General features: G+C 38.8%; 1 protein-coding gene and 1 long non-coding RNA gene across 5 annotated transcripts in view; one reads left to right on the top strand and one right to left on the bottom strand.

Annotated features, from left to right (window-relative positions):
- Positions 1-15188, bottom strand: part of LOC115845674 (uncharacterized) — a 57354-nt gene extending 42166 nt beyond the window's left edge. Inside the window, exons 1-2 of one of the 2 annotated variants that reach the window (XR_004036557.2) lie at positions 14728-15188; positions 13367-13494 (exon numbers count right to left, since the gene is read on the bottom strand). This is a non-coding gene — a long non-coding RNA (uncharacterized lncRNA). The remainder of the gene's footprint in view (positions 1-13366; positions 13495-14727) is intronic. The other variant, XR_009563381.1, reaches the window with a different exon arrangement.
- Positions 15069-24356, top strand: part of PDE4D (phosphodiesterase 4D) — a 1450167-nt gene continuing 1440879 nt past the window's right edge. The window contains exon 1 of one of the 3 annotated variants that reach the window (XM_060295794.1): positions 15069-15208. The gene's annotated coding sequence lies outside the window, so the exon portion shown is untranslated. Of the gene's footprint in view, positions 15209-16066; positions 16083-24356 lie in introns of those variants that run through there. The other 2 variants (XM_060295795.1, XM_060295798.1) reach the window with 2 other exon arrangements.

Below are 24356 nucleotides of genomic sequence, written 5' to 3'. Positions count from 1 at the left end.
TTCTTAAAACCTAAAGTCAGCTGGGTGAAAATTGGACTGTATGAAATTTACTTGGTTGGAAACAAGCATGCAAATTACACGAGATTCCTAAATGTGCCAAAGCATCAGGGAGAGAGCCCGGTTACGCATGGAGGGTGAGGAACAATGCTAATGCCATAGGTGGCCCTTGCCACTACTGGCCTTTGGCAATCATGTGAAAAAGTTGATCTTTATTCCTGCTACCTCGGCCTCACCTTTCTATGCCATCTTACTGTACTTCCTTCCTCTTTCTCCTTCTAGTTATAAACACCCCCTTCACAAGAAATGTTAGCTTTCAGGAATGACCAGTCAAGCACATCTTTGTGCACATGCATGATTTATATTAATTCCATGTAGACATTTGAATTTGACATTGCAAATGTTGTGGAACAAAATGTATGTTTCTTACGAGCAGACAGATGAGCATTTTATGCTGTTGTTTGGGGAGGGCAGGTTTAGGCGACCTCTCCTGTTGGCAGTCTGTGTTTCATATCCTGTCTGGTAGTAAGAAAACAGTTAAATAGGAACTCTTGTGGTACTGTGAGTCTGGCTTCTCGTTTAAAAGTGCTCCCCCTTTTTTGCTTACCATGATGAATATTAATTTTAAGTAAAAGACACTACATCGACTATAATGTCAAATAAATTTGAAAAAGAAGATGCAGCCCTTTGGAAAATACGGTGGAAACAATTTCGTTCCAGGTTTGGAGCTTATTGAAGCCCATCAACCGTCTAACAGATTCAGACAGTATTTAGAACATTTTGCTTTGGCATCCCCTTTTAAGTGTGGAAGAGGCTGTTTTGTAACCTCATCTTTTTTTTGCAGAGAGAATGAAACTGCCTGAGGGACAATACAGAGGCTTGGTGAGGGCTGGGATAAAGTCTCAAGGCTGCTGGGCTGTGCCACGTACCATAAACAGCAGATACCACAGAACTGCTTTTAAAAAAAATCCTGCCCTTCATATGTCATGCTAAAAATACAGACTAAAAAGACCTGAAAAACTTGAAAGAACTAGAGAAGCAGGCTGTAGTTATATCAAAGCAACATGCAAGGTCATGGAAGTAAAACAACAAACAAACAAGAGTGCACTGTATAAAGTAAGACATATTAGAGCTTTCTAAAGTTCCAAAGTAGCTTTTGTAATGTATTCAGAACAGAAATATGAAAGGAATCATAAAACTGGATAGTCCCTAGGAGACTGAAAAAGGCTGTAGAAAATGATTCAATAACATTGGTGGTGGGTCAGATAGAATGCCCTTATTCCCCTAGACTTCTCATTTCTTTCTTCTCCCTCTTGAAATTCACCTTGGGAAAACCTTACGTGGGTTTCTACCTGGTCAACTCAAACTTGGTCCTCTGCTTTAACTCTAGTTATCTGCACATGTTATAGATGTCCCCTTAAGTTGTTCATTGTGTGGCTTGTCACTTTGACTAGGCTCAAAGCTCTAAGGTCAAGAAACATGTCTTTTGTATCTTTGGAATTTCCTCTATAGCTTGGGTACAGCTTGGATACAATAATTGTGTCTGCAGATGGTGTACAACAAATGTCCCCTAATTCACTGGGTACTTCCAGATTAAAAAAAGGTAACATAAAGCTATTCAACTTTGCTTCTATTATTAGTATTTATGTGCCATATTCTGAAATATATGTGGAAGACCAGATAAGAAAAAGGCTAGAGGAACAAGTTGTTGATACAATAGTGAGAATGCAAAAGACCTTTAAAAATGTCTTGACATAAATAATAAAGATGGTAAGAGTAATAATGATATAACAACTATAACAAATAATGATATATAATAATTTGATATATAATAATTTAAAATATAAATATTTTAAAATAAATATTTAAAAATTATTTAAAATAAATATTTAATTTAATATTTAAATATTATTTATTATTTTATTTAAATATTATTTAAAATAAATATTTTAAAAATAAAATAAAATATTTAAAATATTATTATATATAATAATAACAAATAATAATGATATAACAACTTTACATTTCTTTACATAGCACTTGATTCTTCTGAAAGCACTTTCGGGTAATAAAGAAGAGTGGGATAAATGTGAGAATAGAAATACATGTGAGGGATAACAGAAATGCGGAGATAAAAAAGCAAAAGAACAAAAGAAAGGCAAAGAAAATATAGGCAAGAATAAAATGGAAGGAGAATTTACTAACAAACTGGAACAGTTGTTGGCTAAGTTACACACTGGACAGAGTGTCAAATATTTACAACGTTGGTGTTCTTTGAGCAGGTAGAATATGCTGTCTATAGATCACGCCATGTTTTCACTTGTTTTCTACCAGGTAGTGGGGGAGGGAGTGTCCTGGATTCTCTAACTCTCTTCATTCTTGTTCACTAGGGTTTATATTGATAATAGTCTGGCCATCTGTACTCAACATTCTAGCTACATCATTAAAAAGACATGGACGTGTGAGTGATACTCAACTTTAGTAGCCTATTTCAGCGATTTCACAGAAGGTTAGGTAGGCTTGCTGTGGAGGGCACCATCGATTTTGGATCCTGTTGTAAGGTTCTGAAAACTTCCCAAACTTAGGAGGCAGGTCTCACATTACTGTCAATAATGCTGAATGTAGTAACTTATTATAAAGAAGTTCTAAGAAGAAGAAGACATCCCAACCATATTCTAGAACTGACCAGTTCTAGAACTGAAAAAGTGCAGACCAAAAAGTTCTGCCTGTCACATGTGTCAGAGGCCACAAAGGTTCTAAAATTACCTTTATTACTGCTTTGGAGCGATGAGCTACATATTTGAAAAGATAATTCAATAAGGTGAACTCCTTGCACCTCCTTGCATTCTGAAGTTGGCAAGCTTCTCTACTTTGGGGTCTGTTTTGTTCACAAATTATATTAACTTTAGTTGAAGGGCAGGTGACCCAAACCAAAGTGTCAAGATTAGTAAATTTGTGAAGGAAAGTTAGAAAAAGATATGAGAGATTATCAAAGATAAAACTCATCAAATCCATAGAAAATTTTCTCATATCCAAATGAGAAAAGAGATTAAATCTTTCTTCCTTTGAGAACGTTGACATGGAGACAGACTTTTAATTTAATTGCCTTCTATGCTGCTGAAAGCACGGATCAACTATTTTCAAGATTTAGAGATCAACACCCATGTTTTGGCAATAATTCTACTTTTCACACTTCAGGTTTTGAAGCAGAGTAGAGAACTCTTTCCTTTGGTGAGTGGAAGACCTGCTAGGGTTCTGATCCTCGCTCTGGCCTAACTTAATCTCTTTTGGTCTCAATTCCCTCAACTGTAAGAGGGAATAATTATATCAGTCCTGCTTTATAATAATAATAATTTCCATTTCTAAATGCCTGCCATGTGTCAGGTACTCTTCTGTGCCTTTGCCATATGTTATCTTTAAATCTCTCATCAACTCTGCAAGGAAGGAATAATTATCACTCATGTTTTACAGTTGAGAAAGATGAGGCTCAGATCCCTTCAGGAACCTGCCTAAGGTCACACAGCTAAGTGGCAAAGCCAGGATAGAAACCTTCATATGTATGAACAAAAGCCCCTTCTCAGTCCTCCATGAGATTTTGAAGTTCATTTATAATGACATTTGTGGACGTGATTTGAGAATAGAAAAGTTCTTTGTAGATGCATATTCTTACTACCATTATTATCCTGGTGAATATAAATTAATGTGTATTTATGGAGTTCCTTGCAGGAGCTTAGTACTGAATCAGATACCATTTTGGATACTCTGTGGAATTAGGTATATTCCCCAGTGTCGTATTATGTAAGGTGTATTATAACTAAATGTTAAATAGTTCCAAGTGATATCGCTTCCACCCTTGGAATCAGGTATTAGTTTCTTTTGGATCTTTTTTGGAGAAAAAAGAAAAGAAGCAAATATGCTAATCTAAATTGAATGAATGTTTCAGGAAACAAAAACCAGCTGCATTAGTCCAGCCTTCAGAGTCAGCAAATTAAGCCCCCAGGAACCCTGAGAGTTGATAGGAAAACTCCAAAGGAGATGAGAGAAATATACCACAGGGATTAGCAAATTTCTGCTGAAAAATTCATGTGTTCACAAATGTTCTGAACCAACATAGCTTCCCCTGTTTCTTTGTTTATTTTTTGTCTTTAATGACCAGTAGGGCTGTTGAAACTTACTTGAAGAGTGTATCCTTGATTTGGGGATATCAGACTTCCTGTGTGAAAGATGGCTGGGAATCCACTCAACTCTCCTAAAATAAGCACTAAGTTTTGGAAAGAATTTTCTCTTGTGGGAAACATCCTATTCCCAAAGAAGGCCATCAGCGTGAGATAGCTTTTTTTCCAGGGAGGAAACTGAGGGGAGCCCGTTGGTCCAGCAGCCAGGAGTCAACCTTCAGGACAGGTTAACATTCAGGACAGACTCCTCTGTCCTTTTCTCTCGACCTTTTGGAAGAACTGCTGAAAGTCAAAATCAAAGTTCAAAAAATTCTGCAGAAGAATCACCTGAGTCCAGAAATGAGCTGTTTCTTATTGTTTCCTCTGTTTCTTTGTTTCAAGAACAGATAAAAAGACCCACCTTGGGAAGTCGTTGTGAGGAGTAAATAACATAACTCAGGTGCATCTCCTGGAGCAAAACAATCATCGCTATTGAATCCTAGGCCATTTGTCCAAATATGCTCATCCAGTTGTTCTTTACGGCCCAAGGGGAACTATTGATTCTGTTAGGTCACAGAATGTCTAAAGAGTTAAGAAAAATGCTTTCAAACTGAGAAAAGATGGAGGAGGCTGTCTTTCTAGGCGTCACCAAGGATATGTGTTGGGTGGAATACAGGCCATCATTTGGGTTTGGTAAGAGCTTCATGATGGGACCATATAGAGAAGGAGCTATGCCACTGGACAGCTGGCTGAGTGCTTGCCTTTGATCACCTTGGAGGAATGAATGCGGGGCCACTGACTGACCCTTGCATTTTTCTGCATGTGAGATGGGAGAGGGTAGTCCTTGTGCAGTTCTCCTGTCAGAAATTTTGATCACATTTGGGTCTCTGCTGGGCTAAGGCAGAAGCCCATCTGGGAGGATAGGACCACTCTATGGCCAGGCTTGATTCTGTCTGACACAGAGTCTGGACTTGGCTGCACAGCCAGTCCGAACTGTGCCCAGACCTAGCATCTATGAGGCCGTCCAGGCATCTGGTCCAGGCCCTCTGGGAATAAGTTCCTGGGCCTGGGGTGAGAGTGCGTTTGTCACATATGCCTTTCGGCATGATCCTGGCACTTTGGGAGGCAGAACCAGTTTTTCAGCTCTGGGGACTCAACTGTGCTTTACTTGTGGCCAGTGTCCCCTAGTAGGATGAGCTCTGCTCAGGGGGGCAAGGGACTGCCATTTGCCAGTTGACTGCAGCAAGTCACTTTATGTCTGGGGGCCTCGGTTTCCTTGGAGTGAGGCCATCTCTAAGCTGGATCTCAGCACAATCTGTGAATCTGTGGTCTGCCTCTGCCTGGGGCACAGAAGTGTGTGTGTATTTTTCTTCCCTCCCTCCCAGCCCCTGGTCCTGGGGATGTTCCTTTCAACTGTTCTTGACCCCTCTTCCATTATCCAAATTTCTCTGTGCAAAAGAACATTAAGTTTGAATGGATCATTGTTTCTTATAAGATAAACAGCTGCTGATAAAGTCAGGGGTTGACCTATTTCTGAAGCAGACAACCGAGGAGAAGTTTATGGCTTTCTCTTCTTCAGAATTAACCAGTTTTTCTTCTTGGAACATGTTTTATGGGACTTGACTAATCACCCTGGCAATATGTGGCTGAAGTTTTCTTGGCTATAGATCAAAGTCTCCAATACACCAGCACAGACAATGAGAAAGCAACGAGAGGCAGGAGAAAGCCTTTGCAATGAATTTTGGAGTCAGACTCTAATAGAATGAATGTTTGGAGTCAGACTCTAGTAAAGCAGAAATAGGATAGGGATAATTAATTCCTGGAAGAATTGCAAATGACCAAGTACATAGGAACAAATGTCTAACTTTCTCTAATAATGAAAGACACGCAAATAAAAATAAAAATGCTATCGTTTCCCTTTGTCATTTTGGCAGAAATGTAAATGGTTGGTTAAACCTGGTGCGCCCGTGATGTGAGGAGATGTACACATTCATGCAACTACCTGATGCAACCTTTTGGAGGGTAGTTGGGTGATATGCACTGAAATGGAAAATGTATCATCTCTTTGCCCAACAATTCTCAGTTTGGGACCTACCCTAAGGGGATAACTACTTGAATGTAAAAATAAGTTTGCAAAAGCATATTCATAGGGAAAACTAGAAATAATTTTGATGTTCATCAGTTGGGATCAATTATGGTAAACACCTTCCAGGAAGTTCTGTGCAGTCAATAAAAATGACGATAAAGAGCTTTACATACGGTGTAGACAATTATTTAATGACACAAAGCAAGATTCTAAAACAAAATGATCACATTTGTATACAATTATATGAATAGAAATGTGGGAGGTTTTTCACTTAAATCTTAACTGGTAGGATTTGAGGCTACTTTTACTTTCTTTCTTGTTTAACTTCCATTTCTGCCACTTACCATCTTCATGTCCTTAGGCAAGCTTTTTTTTTTTTTTACACCTTTATTAGAGTATAATTGCTTTACAATGGTGTGTTAGTTTCTGCTTTATAACAAAGTGAATCAGTTATACATATACATATGTTCCCATATCTCTTCCCTCTTGCATCTCCCTCCCTCCCACCCTCTAGGTGGTCACAAAGCACTGAGCTGATCTCCCTGTGCTATGCAGCTGCTTCCCACTAGCTATCTACCTTATGTTTGGTAGTGTATATATGTCCATGCCTCTCTCTCGCTTTGTCACAGCTTACCCTTCCCCCTCCCCATATCCTCAAGTCCATTCTCTAGTAGGTCTGTGTCTTTATTCCCATCTTACCCCTAGGTTCTTCATGACATTTTTTTTTCTTAGATTCCATATATATGTATTACCATATGGTTTTTGTTTTTCTCTTTCTGACTTACTTCACTCTGTATGACAGACTCTAGGTCTATCCACCTCATTACAAATAGCTCAATTTCATCTCTTTTTAGGGAAGCTTATTTAACCTCTCTTGGTAAAAAATGGGAATAATAATACGTATCAACCTTTTAGAGGTTACTGAGGAAAAGCAGGCAGTGAAACACATGTCAAGAACCTGGGATGGTATATGAAAATTCTTTGATTTTTTTTTTCACATGGTTTCTATTTTACTTTAATTGTATGAGTACAAACAGCTGTGTTCCTATGCCCATGATTCAGAGAGAAAGCTAAGAGGGCTTTGAATAGCTTCCATTGATTTAAAGGCAGGAAGAGCCCTACTTCCAAATATGTGGAACATTTTTTCCTAAGGCTGTCAGAAAAAGGCCATATTGAGTCATTGTTTTCTGAAGGCAGAAGAGGAGAGTGAGTGACTGATCCTGTTGGGTAACCTAAAATTATATTTCATTCTTGTTATCCTGATGCAGTTTAAGACCAAGGATTTTGGATGGTTCTACAATTTCCCTCTTGGTTTGGAAGAACAAAACTTTTGTTATTTATGTTCTTAAACAACAGAGCTTTGTCCTATACTCAGGAGCATGCAAACTAAATAGAAGATTTCCTGAAGGGCCATCCTATTTACTGTGAGGAGTGATTCCAAGTCGTGAGTAGACACAGTTAGCTCCAGCCATCCGTGGAAGACCCACATCATTGCAGAGGAAATTAGCCAAGACTCACAGAAGCACAGCAGCCCGTCAGGTTGGGGATTTACTTCTCCTATATTGTGCTAAAGTTGGTGGACTCAGCCACTTAAAAATGCCCTATTTACTTGGGCCCTGCTTTGTCTTACAAAACAAATAACCTTGTATTGCTTTCTTTGGGGCAGAAAAATGAAAGTGTCAATATTTTGAGTGTTTTTACTTTGGGAACTTCTGGTTCGTAGACGATTGTTTCAAACATTGCTGTGTTGTCTTTTCAGAGCTGTTGATACTGTGGAATGGTGAGGGCGGGTCATTGAGGCTCAAGAGTTTTTGTCAAAGGCTAATAGATCGCTAGAAGAACACAAATTAGGCGCTCTCTGTCCCGTATCCCTCATTTCTCTTTCCTTGCACTAAACTAGCTCCTGGCTTGCTATCACGCTGCCACGCCCATGTGCAATTTTCACTTAACCAAGTTTAGGTCTGAGTAGAGTATATGAAGTTGGGATCAATTCCAACTCTTAATAATTACAGCTAGTAAGTATTGAGCACTTTGTAACATGCCAGGTTTTATGTTAAGTGGTTTGCATGCACTATCTCAATGCTTCTCAAGGGTAATCTGTGATGACTGGTTTAACAAGCCTAGGGGCGGGGTGTGTGTACCAATAAAAAATGCAGATTTCTTGGCTCCATTCTAGACCTGTGAGATGAGCATCCTGTGGTGGGATCAAAGATCTACCATGTTAACAAGCACCTTCACCAATCCCAACGCGCAAGAAGTTCAAGTGCCTCTGCGTTATTTTTCAAAGCACGTGGGACACAAGTGCCGTCTGCTCTCCTTCCACTGCTCTGATGTCTGTGCTTAAATTCTCATGGCAAAAAAAAAAGTAAAAAAAAAATCCTGAGGATTGGGAGACATTGTGAGACTTATGCCTCTTAGTAACTGGTGATCACGAATGTGTCCCCATAGCCAAAGTGCTTTTGAGACGCCAAGTATTTATCTCTATTGTGGGAGGACTAAAAATTGAGAAATCTTGACTGATGGTAGCCTGTGCTCTGTAAATAGAGAGGGAAGCCTCAGGGACCACAGAGACATGACTGTATGAGTGGTTATACGGGTTGTGTAATGCCCAACTGGCCTTGCCCGAAGGAGTGAAAACCCAGCGTTCTCCTTGGCTCCGGGCTGTGTGTCGCGGTGGCCCACTCCTGAGAGGAGAAGGTAACTGATATGCTGGTGTGGGTCTCAGGGCCCAGAAAGCCCCGCCTGCCTTCTGCATGCCTTTGTTGTCATGCTCCAAGGGGCCTGAAGTGTTCAGTGTCGTAAATTCCTTGGTTCTCGAGTTTATTTCTAGAAAGCCTCTATTAAAATGCAGTGCCGCGTGCAAGATGACAGGGACATTTAACCATAGTGGCACAGACGGGTTTAATCTGATCGCTCTGGGGATGGCACCCAAGAGGATTCATTTGGTGGGAGGGGAGGACAGGCTCCTTTGTGGACCGCTTTGGTGGAGGAAGCTGGGGAGATTAGGAAAAAATATATAAGGCAAAATATATATATATTTTTTGAGGTGCAAGGCAGAGGTGAAGTGGGAGAGGGCCTAAAGACACATTGGACCTGTGTCACAATTCTGTTGGTTACCTTCCAACACACTGTTTTCTTAATTCTTCAGCCCTTCCCATCGTCCTTGTCTTTGGTGAATGTCCAGTGCCCAGTGACTGTCCCCTCAGTAACAGGCCTGGACTGCAGCAATACTGCAGGTGGCAAGGACTCAGTGGCATAAGTGGGCCCCGGAGAGAAACTTCATGTCCAACTCTGGAGCTGATGCAGCCTAGGGGAGTGGGGGAGATAATCACCCACCCCTGAATCTGAGACCTCCCCCTTCCTGTTGCATTCCTCTGCCAGGAGCAGGATAATTAGAATAAAGAGACTTAGTTTAGCTCATTCAACTCCCTGCTGGACTCCATACAAACCTTTCACATATGCAGTCATTTCTAGCAACCTGGGTAGGCTTCCTTGCGTTTCTTTATCAACTTGTTGAGAAAGACCGGAGATGATTCTCTAACTCTAGTGAAGGGTCTGTCTACGGGACTATTAAGACTTAACATTTGATTTCATTTTGGATCTTGTTGAAAGTACCCTAGATTTCATTTTGAAATCTTTTTTTTGTTTGTTTTTGCTAAATTGAAAATGTTCCCCAATTTTCCCACTGATTATTTGTCCTGCTAATTCATGAGGTAAATGGTGCTGATTCATTAATTTATCCCGCAGGGAATAAGCACCTTCCATGCAGAGGAGGTGGGTAGGAAGGGGTTTGCTGGGAAGGAGGGGCTTTTCCTTGGTCTTAGTTGTAGGTGCTGGGGAGCGGCATGCAGATGGAGAGGGACATCCTCAGAAGCATAGGGTCAGAGAGCGTGGGCTCCCTGAGGCCCTGTGAGTGATGAGATGTGACTGGTGGGTGTTTGTGTGGGCGTGGAAGGAGATAAGGGGCAAGACCCCTCGTGAGTGAATGAATGAATGCAGGAATGACTGAGTGTAGAAGTCTATTGTCCTTCCCTAGGGTGGCTGCTCCCTCACCAAGCAGACTGTTTTTTCTCTGCACCTTCTCGGTGAGTAAGTAGAAGTTTCAGTTAATAATCTCCTAAACTGAGAAATCCCCTATCACAAGAGGAAAGGAGATAATTAGCTTCAGTGTTCTCTCATCTCTAAGCTGAGAAGTCAGCATGAATTCTAGACATGGTTCATGTCTTTGGATAATCAGCCCTGCTGTTCATGATAGGTAACTCTCTCTCTCTCTCTCTCTCTCTTTTTTTTTTCCTCCCTTCAAATCTTTTTTTGGTTAGGGTACCATGACTGAAATGAATGGCTTCCATTATTTTTTTTGCCTTCACGCAGGAATCTTTAAACTAGCCTGAACTTCGTACCAACTATCATATGAATCATGTCTACTACAATAACTCCTTTCTGTGTCATTTCCTAGGTTAGTGTCCTTGTGTGACACAGTAAATGCGGGGTAGGGTTGAAAATGTCAAGTGATAACCAGGCAGAAAACTGACAGTTAACAGACCCACCTCCTTGAGCTTTTATCTCAGATGCCTTAAGACAAAAATTTTACTTGTATAAATATTACCTGAAATGAAATATGTAATGTTAATAGCTATATTTCACCATATCTGGCTGTTTACTAATTCACCTCCATTTTGGATATTGTGTACCTTTATTGCAATGAGCTTAATAATCATCATAAAACAAATGATCGTTTTCTTTTAATGAATGTTCACCATGTAAGAGGCTCAGTTCTAAGCAGGTGTTGCCCATTTAATCTTCACACCAGCCCCAGGAGGTAGTACTGTGGGTGGCACTATTTTTCATATGGGGAAACTGAGGCATAGAGTTCTTAAGTAACTTGCCCCAAGTCCACAGTTAAGCGTCAGCTGGGATTTGAACCCAGGCAGTCTGGCTCAGAATTTATGCTCTCAACCTCCATGCTATAATGCTTACACATTGCTTGAAACAAGAGGCGGTTTTAGCATCAAATATGAAGAATGCAACCCTTCAAAGTTTTCTCTTCCAAATGCAAGTCATTGCCTATTTTGTATCCGTATTGTTGTATGGCTTTTGACAAACACTGACAAACAGCAAGGCCAAAGAAATATCCTTTCGCTCACGTCTCGTTACCTAGAAGAAGAGTTTTGACTATATATGAGTGCAAAAGGTTGTTGATTTAGGTTAATTTTATGTATAATATGGTTTAGAATCTTGTCACATGCATTTTTAGTACATTTCCAAACATTCATGTTCTTGGGGAGGCAGCTGAAAAACAGCCACAAAAATTCCCCCCATGGGCCAAGAACAAGTTTGATTGTGAGGTCTATGTGCCCAGATGATGTGTTTTGTTATCTGAACCAAGAACATAAGCTTACTCCCGGCAATGACCACCATATATAAATGCCTTTTTATATAAGTGAAAAAAAAATTTTTTTTTTTACTTTGTTAAAGTGAGCAGGCCTTCTTGCTGACGTTTTTCTCAGTAACTGCTTCTCTTTCAGTTTACACTATAGACAGTGGCTCCAAGAGCTGGCGTTTGAACTGTCAGCAGTCCTCCCCCACACTACCCAGCAACCTGGTCCAAGGTCTAGGGTTTCTTTAGGCGGAGTCCAGTGCTGTGAAAACAATGGGGCTATTTATCCACGTCACCTGGAGTGCAGTTACCATCCCGCCAATCTCAGCTGGTCTGACACACTGACATGGTGGGTCTGGATGTTTCTTATGAGTTTTCTTATGAGCAGCTCCTTTGGCCACATAAACTGCAGGGCCAGACAGATTAGCTTATGAGCCTAGAAATCCTTCCTGGCCCAGATATAGGGACACTTTTCAGTCAACCAGAGTTGCTCTGATATTTGAGATTTGCTGACAGTTCTTGGTTCAGAAAGAGGTTTGCATTCCTGAGCTACTTTTATTGGGATCATCTTAATTCTTATCTGTGAGGTGGAGATCCAGGAAATGAGTAAGAATGGAATTCAGCTGTTTGGGTGACCCTTGTATACCACGAGCCTCTCAGTGCTGGATGCAACAGCCAACAGATATTAATTGATGGTGATGATGGAGGTAGTCTTTCTGCCCAGAACCTGCTAGCACAAGCCCTGACTGATGGGCAGTGATACCTAGCTGACTTTTTTTTTTTTTTTTTTCGGTACGCGGGCCTCTCTCACTGTTGTGGCCTCTCCCGTTGCGGAGCACAGGCTCCGGACACACAGGCTCAGCGGCCATGGCTCACGGGCCCAGTCGCTCCGCGGCACGTGGGATCTTCCCGGACCGGGGCACGAACCCATGTCCCCTGCATCGGCAGGCAGGCAGGAAGACTCTCAACCACTGCGCCACCAGGGAAGCCCCCTAGCTGACTTTACACTGCACTAACAACTTTAGGCAAAAGACGATTAGAGTATCTGTGTGTATTTTTAAATTTCCTCCTTCATTGCACTGTTTTTTAATAAGGTATTGAACTCAAATGTAAACGGTATAATCCCCTTAAGTTGGATTGTACTGAGACATCACTTCTCTCATCCCAATGTGGGGTTTTCCCTGCTATGTGACAGCTCCAGGCACTAAATATCTACCCCTCCCCCCCAAATTGCCAAGTAGCAGTAACATGTCTCAGGCTATCACGACTGTTACGATTATAGGAAGGGAAGCCCGTTCTGGTCTTTTAGAAAGCTCTCATCATGAATGTGTTTTCGGGCATGCATTACTTACTAACAGATGAACAGCTTGCAGTTGAGTCAAACAAAACCTTTAGTGTTTGTAAGGGTCAGGGCACCAGGGGTCAGTAGGAAACTGAGTGTTATATTGACACAGACAATCTCCAGAAGCTGAGAAAGCTTCTAACTCAAGGACTTGCTGGATGGTTGTTGGCCGTTGTCTTGAGTGGTGAGATGGTTATCTTCAAAGTTGTCAAAGATGAAGTTTTCCTGTAGGAAACTTCTGGACATTATCATGTGAAGTGACTTAAATGCCTTAGTTTAGAGTATCCTTGGACTTGTCTGTTGACAAATGAAGATTTGAACATGGGCGTTTGAAGGGATTTTAATGTAATATTTTTCAGGGAATGAGAAACAGGGAGTGTTGTGTGTTGAGGTTTCAGTGACAACATTACCTTAAGAGCTTGCTTTCCCTTTCAGGCTAGATCATCCGTGTTACCGTTGAGTAAAGGGAATCACAGTTTTAACAACCTGGCTTCCCTCAGAAGTTTCAATTCTCACATAGTTACCATAGGCAGCAGTACTGTCAAATAAACAATTAATTTTATATTAATTGTCAAGTAAACAATTTAATTAAATAAAAAATATTTAAACAGTGAAATATTCCTCCCTGGCTAGTCACAAGTTGGACAATTCAAAGAACAAATCTTGGGGGAATTGAGAATGGATTACTTTTTCTGTTCCGTGTGTACTGCTCTGTTTTTCTTCTTGGGATCAAATCTCAAGTTGAATTCAGTCAACTATCTACAGCAAACAAAAAGGGCATAAATGTCTTTTCTGTTACTGTTCCTTATATTTCATCACTAAACGAAGCAAGTTTCCCTTCCTGGCTTCTTCCTTTGGGAGCATATAAAACTGACATGAGTTTAATCCTGTGGAGGTTCTATTGTCACTTGAAAGTATAATGATTGATTTCATTATTTAAAAGTTTATTACAGTGAATTTTTGGTGCTAATGTCACACTTGCTACAAAATTTGTTGAAGAAACACACCATTTGCTGAGGATATGGAAGGATTTGTCATTAGGTAAAGTGTGCTGAGTATCTGAGGGTGTGGTGTTGGGCTACCTGTATGTCAGTTCCATTACTTTCTTTTTTGAGTTTCTCTTTCCGTCATCTCTTTTGACTTAAAATGTTTCCCACAGATCCAGTAATAACTACACATTTGGCAGTATGGTATAACAAGCTGTTGGCATAACTAACACTTCAAAATGTAATGGGAAATAAGGAAACTAGTGCCAAGAAAACAGAACCCTGGGCCACGGGGGCTCTGCCAACTTGCGCTGATGTTATTCTCTGCCCCAACGACCCCACCAAGGTGCATCCTAGTACCTTCTCATATGGCCTAAGTGCCAAGGGTCAGAACAATACCGCGTCTTCCTGAGCACCGTTATTCCTTTTAAGACACTAAAAGCACTTAATTGTACCCATGAAACCCCTTTCCTCTCCCTGCCTGAGCTGCCTTTATTCTTGTTTCTGTGGGTGGGTGAAAAGGCTGCCCGTCTGAAAAGGCAGCTCAAAAACAGTTCTGGCAAAGGATCTCTCTTCCTCCGCAAATGGTCATTTTGGTTTTAAGTTTATTTCAGGTACATTAAGCCACCCTCTACTCATACTTAATAGCAAATGATCCTACAATAGATGAGAGTACAAAAAGGTAACATAAAATCAAAGCATACCTAGTTGCCCAAGTGACTTAATGTATATCATTTTGACTCAGCATTACTCCTACTAAAAATAAAAAGAAAGATGAAAATTACCTTCGGGTTTCTGCTGCTATAGTTGCCCTCCGGGTTCCAGCGGTAGGTGGGATCTTTAAGGCCAGCACTGTTGGGATTGCCAAACCATAAAAGATCTTGCTCCAGGGTGAGGTTGCATTTCCCAGGTCCTCTGTCCTGCTTCCCTCAGACAGTGAAGTGGTGATTTTTCTCTGGCCCTGCAAAGAAAGTGATTCCAGATCAGCTGAGTGTTATGTGGAATATCTCATCTTTGTTGTTCTAGTGCAGCCCTTTCAGCCTTCCAGAGCCAGTTAGACTTGTTATGAGGAGCTAAATGATTGGCTGGATCTGGGGCTCAGTTTCATAAATTATAGCCCAGCGTACGAGAAGCCCGAGTCCTATAGTTGCTGTGGTCCAGAGGCCTGCCAGTTCCTGCTTTAACGCATATGTAGTCGTAATTGAGTTCTAACACGGCCTTGGATGTTTCTGTCCTAAATAGCTGACATTGCATCTTCAAGACTGTGTGAGTAATCCTGACTTCTTTTTTTTAAACTCCGTAAATTAATTACATGCCCCGAGAGGGAGTGATTGCAATTAGAAAATACTGAAGTAGCAGATGATTCATTTTCAAGGTGCTGTTTTCTATGTATCAAGTTCAATGCAGTTAATCTTACAGCTTCTAAGACCTGGCAGGGTCATTCCAGCTTTTTGCCACGACTCACAGGCAAGCTGCCTTTTGAAGGAGGCTCTTCAGTGCCTTTGCTAGCCCTGTTTGTTTTATGGGGTCAGGAAAAGTGATAAAGGTCCAACAGGTTAAACAGATTGCTGGTGTCAAAGCAACGGCTGAGAGCCCTCGAGTCGGGCAAGTTTCAGGGTTTCCCACCCCTGCCATCCATAGCTGGGAAGGAGCAGCTCATGGCAGGCAGTCCTTTTGGGACACAGGTACACAGCAGTTAGAGCACAGAAAGAGGAGAAGTATGAAATGACAACAGAGCTTTTCTTTGCAGTCATCTGAAGCTGTACTGAGACATAGTCTATGGATAACTAGAACATTTTTACATGTATAAAAATGCTCCTCAGTGGTCCTGTTTATGTGGTAGGGAGCTGAATGAGAAATCCCTAGGTTGTTTTTTCAAAAGCCTTTTAAGAAGCACATTAAACACACACAGACAACAGTGCTAACAGAAGAAAGCATGTGGATTGGGACGTGTGGTAGGAACGGATCAAATCCCAAGGAAGCCGTTGTTAGGTTTGTGTAATTGCTGGTGGTGGCTTCTGTTGCTAACCAGGTTGAAGATAAAGCCGGAGCAGACTGAACTGAGCAACTAGAAAACATCAGTATGTTTTTACCCTCTATAGCATGCACTGCAGGATAGAATTAATACGAGTGTAGACTGGTGAGTGGAAGCAGTTCACTTTTTACTTTGAAAACATGATTGATTTTATCCTAACCTATCATAAAAAAATCGGGCTTTTGTCTATGAAGTTAATGTGTAAAAATAAATAACTTTTCTTCCTCCCAAATCATTTTTATACCTTTTCTCAATACAGCACAAAGTTAGGGAATTTCTTATAATTTGGGGTTGTTTTCCAGTTTACTTTCTGTCTAATTTTTCCTCTTTAGACTTAGAGATACAAATGTATATATTTGTGCTATGTATAAGCCTCAAGCATAAATCATTTGAACAGTTTTTAAAATCACAGGTTTCTGGGGCAAATATAAACTTCTAATAGCTAGAGTAGTTACTTGCCAATTCCTATAAAAATATTATTTTTATACCCAAGAGTGGTTTATTTTTGGTTGCACCTATTTAAATGACATGATTTAGTCAGTAGGAAAGAAATAGTAGTTGTGTTTTTTGCAAAATTTTATGTTTTGGTCACACTGAAGTGCAAAGTTGTGTTGTTAAAATATTTCTGCCCTCTAAAATATGACCCCTTTTAGGTCACAGCAATGGATGAGGTTTAAAGAAGAGAAAAATAATGAACATAGAATCCTTTTCTGTATCAGCCAAGTGTATGTGAAATAGTTTTAAAAAGTATAATTCTAATACATTCTTTCAGAAATACATTTACTTTGTGAAGAAACAGTATAAGCTTCTTTATCGTGATAGTATAGTGAGATCATTTATTGGGTTTCTGTGGCCGTAGACGCTAATAGTAATAGTTGACGTTCACTCTTCTACATTCCTAACTGACTCTAACAGTGGAAGAAAGTAGTGCATCTGTTGAGGGACTATCATCTCGCCCCTCCAGGTGGTTCAGGACCCATCTACAGTGAGAAATGGGAAGGGTGGAAACTGCTTTCTCTGAACTAGTTTCTGACCTCTAAGCCGGCTCCTTTTCTTGCCATAGGGTCAGTGTAGCTTTCTCGGTATAGCAATCTCATTCCCTTCCAGCTTTTTGTGCCCTCATTCTTTATAGCATTAACTTGCTTGAGCTCTTATTGAGATGAATCAAATAAAAAGTGACTTATGCTTAATTATCAAACGTTAATCAGCTGCTCATGCAATTCAGAAGGTGTTCAGAACGTGGCTCAGGGAAATTCTGGTGGGACTATTGACACCTTGCATTGGTGCTTCCTCCAGGACCTTCATCTTTCAGTTCTCCCTGAGATGCTGGGGTTACATCTCTTTTTCATGAAAGGGCAGAATATTAAGAAAAGAAAGAGTAGAGGTGTGCCAGGTGTCCAGTGGACAGGTATCCATGAGCAAGGCGTTGTGAAAAAAGGAAACATTTTCCAAATAGCAGTAGTTGATCTGTTTTCCCTCCCCTCCTCTTTATTTTCTATAGCTGTTTTTGTCTGACAGTGGAAGTTTTTTTGCAGATAAGGTTCTGTAAAACTATGCATATCTGCCATAGACAGATGGATTTGACAAAAGATATATCCAAAAAGGAATGTATTACATCATGAACTTGCAAAGCATTCATGAATACAAATTGGCTTTTGGCAACTATTAACACTACCTACTAAAGCAATGACAACAATCCAAATGGAAAGAAAATATTATTTCTTGATTGAATTACATTTTCCAGTGTTTCATTTGGTAAATTTTGCTTTTGGAAAGACTTACTCTTCTCTAAGACATTTTTTCCACTGTTATATATAGGACTAATCTTATTGCTTACTCTTGCCAAAGAATTTAATTGTTCTTAGCTGGCATTTTCAAAAGACTCACTGTCCCACCTGGAGCATGTTTTAAAGAAGGTGGAGCAAAACAAATGAAACAATCCCCCCCCCCCCATCGCTACCACAAAGAGTTAAACACTTTAGAATTGTATGATTCCCTCTGTTTGTGGAGCTCGACACGACCCATTGGAAGAGGAGGAGCTTTCATTTAATTAAAAAAAATCATTTTTTCCACTTTAATTATATAGTGTATGCAGGTGATACAATTTTTCATTATATTAGTCACTAGCCAGAATTGTATCCTTCCAATTTCCAATTTCAAGAGGCAGAAAGACTTAGTGCATTAATCTTGGAGTCAGTGAGATCATGCTCAGGTCATCATTAAATTTTTCTAAGCCTCAGTCTCTATGTCTATAAAATGAAAATGATGATATATGTCCTGGTATTTTACTGTATTGGTGAATATCAGCAGCACGATGAGAAAGTGCTGATTAAAGAACGTTTTAATTCTTTGTGCACTGTGATCTACTTTACAAGTATACATTATTATCATTGCAGAAGATCTTAGCACTAGTTAGCTTCCTTTACTTCTAAAAGCGTGTTCCCGGTTTTGGATAAGTACTTTTTAAAGCAAAGAACGTCTTCACTGTTTGATCTTGAAAAATTACAAAGGTTTTCAGAGCCTCAGTCCTCATCTGTCTGTTGCTTGAGTATTAAAAATACCAGTATGGTTACCGTGACAATAAAAATGTGATATTGTATGTGAAAATACATTTAGTAAACTTCTAAGTGCCATGTAAATCTTACTTATGACAACTGTTATCAGAATATTAATAAAAGGTATAATTGTCAGTTTTTAAAATGGAAAATATCACACACATTTCTTTTCTAAAAAATCATATGATTCCATTTATATAAAATATACAGAATAGGCAAATTCACAGAGATAGAAAATAGATTAATTGTTGCCAGGAACTGGGGGGAGAATGCATAGGGAGTGACTGCTAATATAGACATACATTTCTTACTGATTAGTTTGATTAGCTTTCTAAGCTATGTCTGCTTCCCTCAAACAGGGTGGATTTTCTTGTTGGTTAAGCTGGTGCCATGACTTTCCTTCCACTTAGATATAGCACAAAGCCAATAGTCAGATAAGCATTCCCTCACAGTCTATATTTAGAACTGTTAATGACAAAGTTTTAGAGGGCATAGTTTCCTCAGAGGAAAAAATGAGTTAGAAAATTTAGACTGACAGATGTTCTTGGGCTTTTTATTCCTGTTTTGACTCTCTTTATTAAATTTAACTAATGAAATAAACATGTAGGTTAAGGTGATGCTTATTCCTAGGTCTTTTCATCCCAGGAATAAAATGAATGGTCAAAATGACTTTCTGAATGATCTAGAAAGTTCAGTCAGCAGTTCTGAATCCCAAATTTTTAACTCGTTCTACTCTGGAAGGTCATCACACTTTTTGGAAGATTGGCCACAGGTGTGTCCTACGTTTCGGCTGCTTAAGTGCACTGTTGTTAAGAGTGGTTATTTTCTAAGTACTATTGGTTAGTCTGAGACAGTTCTACCACCTATAGGATCTCTCCCTTTTTTTTAAAGATGAAACCATACAGGGAGCACAATAAGTAAAACAAATATAAAAATGAAATGAATCCTCTCTTATCTTTATCCTACATACTTTACCCAGCAATTTATGAGCGGACTTTACAGAAATGAAGGAATTTCATTTGTAGTATAGTTAAAAAATTTTTTTTAATTTTTAAAATTTATTTTTTTATTGAGCTATAGTTGTATAATATTATGTAAGTTTCAGGTGTACAGCATAACGATTCATAATTTTTAAAGGTTATACTTCATTTAAAGTTATTACAAAACATAAGCTATAGTCCCTGTGCTATAAATATAATATATATATTATATATATATCAGATACAGGATTATATATTATATACAGGATATATATATATATTATATACAGGATATAATATATCCTGTAGCTTATTTATTTTATACATAGTAGTTTATATTTCTTAATACCCTACCCCATCTCGCTCCTCCCCCTTCCCTCTCCCAGGAGATACACACACACCACATCTTCTTTATCTATTTATCTGTTGATGGACACTTAGGTTGCTTCCATATCTTGCCTATTGTAGATAGTGCTGCTAAGAACATTGGAGTGCATGTATCTTTTCAAAAGAATGTTTGTTTGTTTGTTTTTTTATATATATCCAAGAGTGGAATTGCTGGATCATATGGTAGTTCTATTTTAGTTTTCTGAGAAACCTCCATACCGTTTTCCACAGTGACTACACCAATTTACATTCCCACCCACAGTGTACAATGGTTCCCTTTCCTCCACACTGACATTTGTTATTTGTGGTCTTTTTGGTGATAGCCATTCTGACAGGTGTGAGGTGATATTTCATTGTGGTTTTGATTTGCATTTCTCTGATGGTTAGTGATGTTGAGCATCTTTTCATGTGCCTGTTGGCCATTTTTATGTCTCTTTTGGAGAAATGTCTATTTAGGTCTTCTGCCCATTTTTTGATCGGGTTGTTTGTTTTTTTTGATATTGAGTTGTATGAGCTGTTTATATATTATGTTTTGGATATTAACTGCTGGTTGGTCACATCATTTGCAAATATCTTCTCCCATTCCATAGTTTGTCTTCCATTTCATTGATGGTTTCCTTTACTGTGTAAAAGCTTTTAAGTTTAATTAGGTCACATTTGTTTACTTTTGCTTTTATTTCTTTTGCCTTAGGAGAGAGATCCAAAAAAATATTGCTACGATTCATGTCATAGTGTGTTCTATGTTCCCTTCTAGGAGTTTATGGTTTCAGGACTTACATTTAGGTCTTTAAACCATTTTGAGTTTATCTTTGTATATGGTGTGAGGGAATGTTCTAATCTCATTGTTTTACATGTGTCTGTCCAGTTTTCCCAGCACCACTTGTTGAAGAGACTATATTTTCTCCATTGTATGTTTTTGCCTCCTTTGTCATAGATTAATTGACAAAGGGTACATGGGTTTATTTCTGGGCTCTCTATTCTGTTCTATTGATCTGTGTGTCTGTTTTTGTGCCAATACCATACTGTTTTGATTACTGTAGGTTTATAGTATAGTCTGAAGCCAGGGAGCATGATACCTCCAGCTCTGTTCTTTCTCAAGGTTGTTTTTGGCTATTTGGGATCTTTTATATTTCCATACAAATTTTACAGTTATTGTTCTAGTTCTGTGAAAAATGCCCTTGGTATTTTGATAGCGATTGCATTGAATCTGTAGATTGCCTTGGGTAGTATGGTCATTTTTAACAATACTCATTCTTCCAATCCATGAACATGATGTATCTTTCCATCTGTTTGTGGTGTCTTCAGTTTATTTCATCAGTGTCTTATAGTACAGGCCTTTTGCCTCCATAGGTAGGTTTATTCCTAGGTATTTTATTCTTTTTGATGCTATGGTAAATTGGATTGTTTCCTTAATTTTTCTTTCTGATAGTTTGTTGTTAGTGTATAGAAATGCAATGGATTCTATATGTTAATTTTGTAATCTGCAACTTTACTGAATTCATTGATGAGCTTTAGTAGTTTGTTGATGGTGTCTTTAGGATTTTCTATATATAGTATCATGTCATAATGACATGGTTTACTTCTTCCTTTCCAATTTAGATTCCTTTTATTTCTCTTTCTTGTCTGATTTCTGTGGCTAGGACTTCCACTACTGTCTTGAATAAAAGTGGCAAGAGTGGACATCCTTTTCTTGTTCCTGATCTTAGAGGGAATGCTTTCAGCTTTTCACTGTTGAATATGATGCTAGCTGTGGGCTTGTCATATATGACCTTTATTATGTTGAGGTATGTTCCCTCTATGAAGACTTTCTGGAGAGCTTTTATTATAAATGGATGTTAAATTTTATCAAAAACTTTTTCTGTATCTACTGAGATGATTATAGTACAGTTTGAAAACTGCCATCTGTAACCATTGTCCTGACTTTCTTGTACCTTTAATGATTGGATAAGACCACTCTTCAGTAATTTAAAATTATAATTAAAGAATGTTTTTAACTCCTTTGTTCCCCCCAGGTTTACTGAGATATAGTTGACATATAACATTGTGTAAGTTTAAGGCATACAATGAGTTGATTTGATACATTTAGATACAATAGTCCTCCCTTGTCCAAGGTGTGAGTTTCTGCAGTTTCAGTTATCCGAGGTCGACCAAGGTCCAAAAGTATTAAATGGAAAATTCCAGAAATAAACTAGTCATAAGTTTTAAATTACACGCCACTCTGAGTAGTGTGATGAAATCTCATGCTATTCTGCTTCTCCTCCCTCCCAGGATGTGAATCATCACTTTGCCTACGTGCTAGTCACTTAGTAGCCATCTGATTATCAGATCAGCTGTAAAGGTATCATAGTGCTTTTGTTCAAGTAACCTTCATTTTACTTAATAATGGCTCCAAAGTGCAAGAGTAGTGATGCTGGCAATTCAGATGAACTTTATTATAGGTAAGTAAGTGTAGGGAAAAATATTATGTATAGAGTTTGTACTATCCATGGTTTTAGGCATCCACTGGGGGTCTTGGAACATATCTCTCAAGGATAAGAGCAGACTACTGTATTGCAGAATGATTGCCACCATTGTATTAGCTAACATCTGCATCATGTCACCTAGGTGCCATTTTTCTTCTCTTGGTGAGAATGTTTAAGATTTACCCTCTTAGCAACTTTCAAGTATATAATACAGTATTATTAGCTATAATTTCTGTGTTGTACATTAGATCCCTGTAACTTTTTCATATTATAACTGGAAGTTTGTACTCTTAGACTAACATTTCCCCCTCTCCTCCACCTCCCCAGACCCTGGCAAACACCATTCTACTCTCTATTTCTATAAATTCAGCTTTTTTAGATTTCACATATAAGTGAGGTCACACAATATTTGTCTTTCACTTATTTCACTTAGCACAATGCCCTCAAGATTCATCCATATTATTGCAAATGGCAGAATTTCCTTCTTTTTTTATGGCTGAATAATATTCTACTCTGTGTTTGTGTGTGTGTGTGTGTGTGTGTGTGTGTGTGTGTGTTTATCTATCATTGTTGAAAAACCATTCATCCATGGATGGACATTTAGGTTGTTTCCATGTCTTGGTCATTGTGAATAATGCTGCTATGAACATGGGTGCAGATATCTCTTAGAGATAGTGATTTCATTTCCTTCAGATATATACCCAGAAGTGGGACTTATGGATCATATGGTGGTTCTATTTTTAATTTTTTGAGGAGCCTCTGTACTGTTTTCAATAGTGGTTTTACCAATTTACCAAAATGGATATTCCTGATGGGCAAATTTCTCCCATTCAAGTGGTTTTCTTGTGGCACTTTTCTCATCACCTAATTATCACCAGTTTCCAGGTCCTTGTGCTTTGGCAAAGGGGAAAACACCTAGAGGATTGCTCACATTCTTTAGGCCAGAGTTTGGTCACCTATTGGCCTCACCTAATATAAAGGAGGCTGGGACATGAGTCCTGTTTGTCTCCAGGAAAAATAGAAAGTTGGTTTATTGGTCAACTCACCAACTTAAGCCATATCTTTTGTTCTTTTCTTTTATATTCTTTCCTTTTATTTCTTCCTTCTTCTCCTCCCCTCCCCTCCCTTTCCCTTCCCTCTCCTACTATCTCCTACCCTCTCCTCTTCTCTCCTTTCTTTTCTGTTATTTAATAGGGCTACATAGGATCTAAGGCTTGAATCTGACCACTATGTATAAGTTAGATTTAAAAAATTATAATCTTCACCATCTAGAAAAAATTAAGAATACGATTTAACTTTTTAATTCTTAATCCCATATGTTAACAATTTTCCAAGGCTATTTACATATGATTGAAAATGATGATTATAGGGAATACCATTGATTTAACATTTATGTCCAATAGTGAAGAAAGTGGTGATGGAATGTTTTTCTCCTCCCACCTAGCCCATCCTCTTCTGTGTCAGGTGTTTGAATTTCTTGCTTTGTAGTTTTAGAAAAAGGTACGAAGAAATTGAAAAACAGGCAACAACTATAAAATGACTGATCAAAACTTCTCCACTCTTTCCTGTTCCTTGAGTATTGTGTAAATTTTGCAATGAATGCTAGTTTTTTATTGGGGAAGAGTGCTATAAAGAGAGTGTACAGCTTTTGGAGAAATGTTTCTTGCCTGGAGTTGAACAAATGGTGGAATTAATATAAACTTGGTTTGTAGCCTCTCTATTTTCTAGAGGCTACAAAGATTTCTTTCCACTCTGAACTTTTGGAGATTAGCAAAAATATTTATATCAGAAACAAAAAAGAACACAGATGCTTACTCAGTAACCAAAAATGTTTTTCAGATCATTGCTATTTAAAAAAAAATCTCCCACAAACTTGTAATTTTCTTTTAATGAACATCATAAACCAATTTTAGTCCTTTACTCTGGATATATTAGGGTCAAATATTTTTGTTGGGTGTTAAGTCAGTAGTAACCTCAGTTATTTTACCAAATTAC

Source organism: Globicephala melas, chromosome 3, assembly GCF_963455315.2.
Source record: "Globicephala melas chromosome 3, mGloMel1.2, whole genome shotgun sequence".
NCBI classification, from domain to species: Eukaryota; Metazoa; Chordata; class Mammalia; order Artiodactyla; family Delphinidae; genus Globicephala; species Globicephala melas.
The sequence above is the reverse complement of the archived record's forward strand: the minus strand, read 5'-3'. Positions and strand labels throughout refer to the sequence as shown.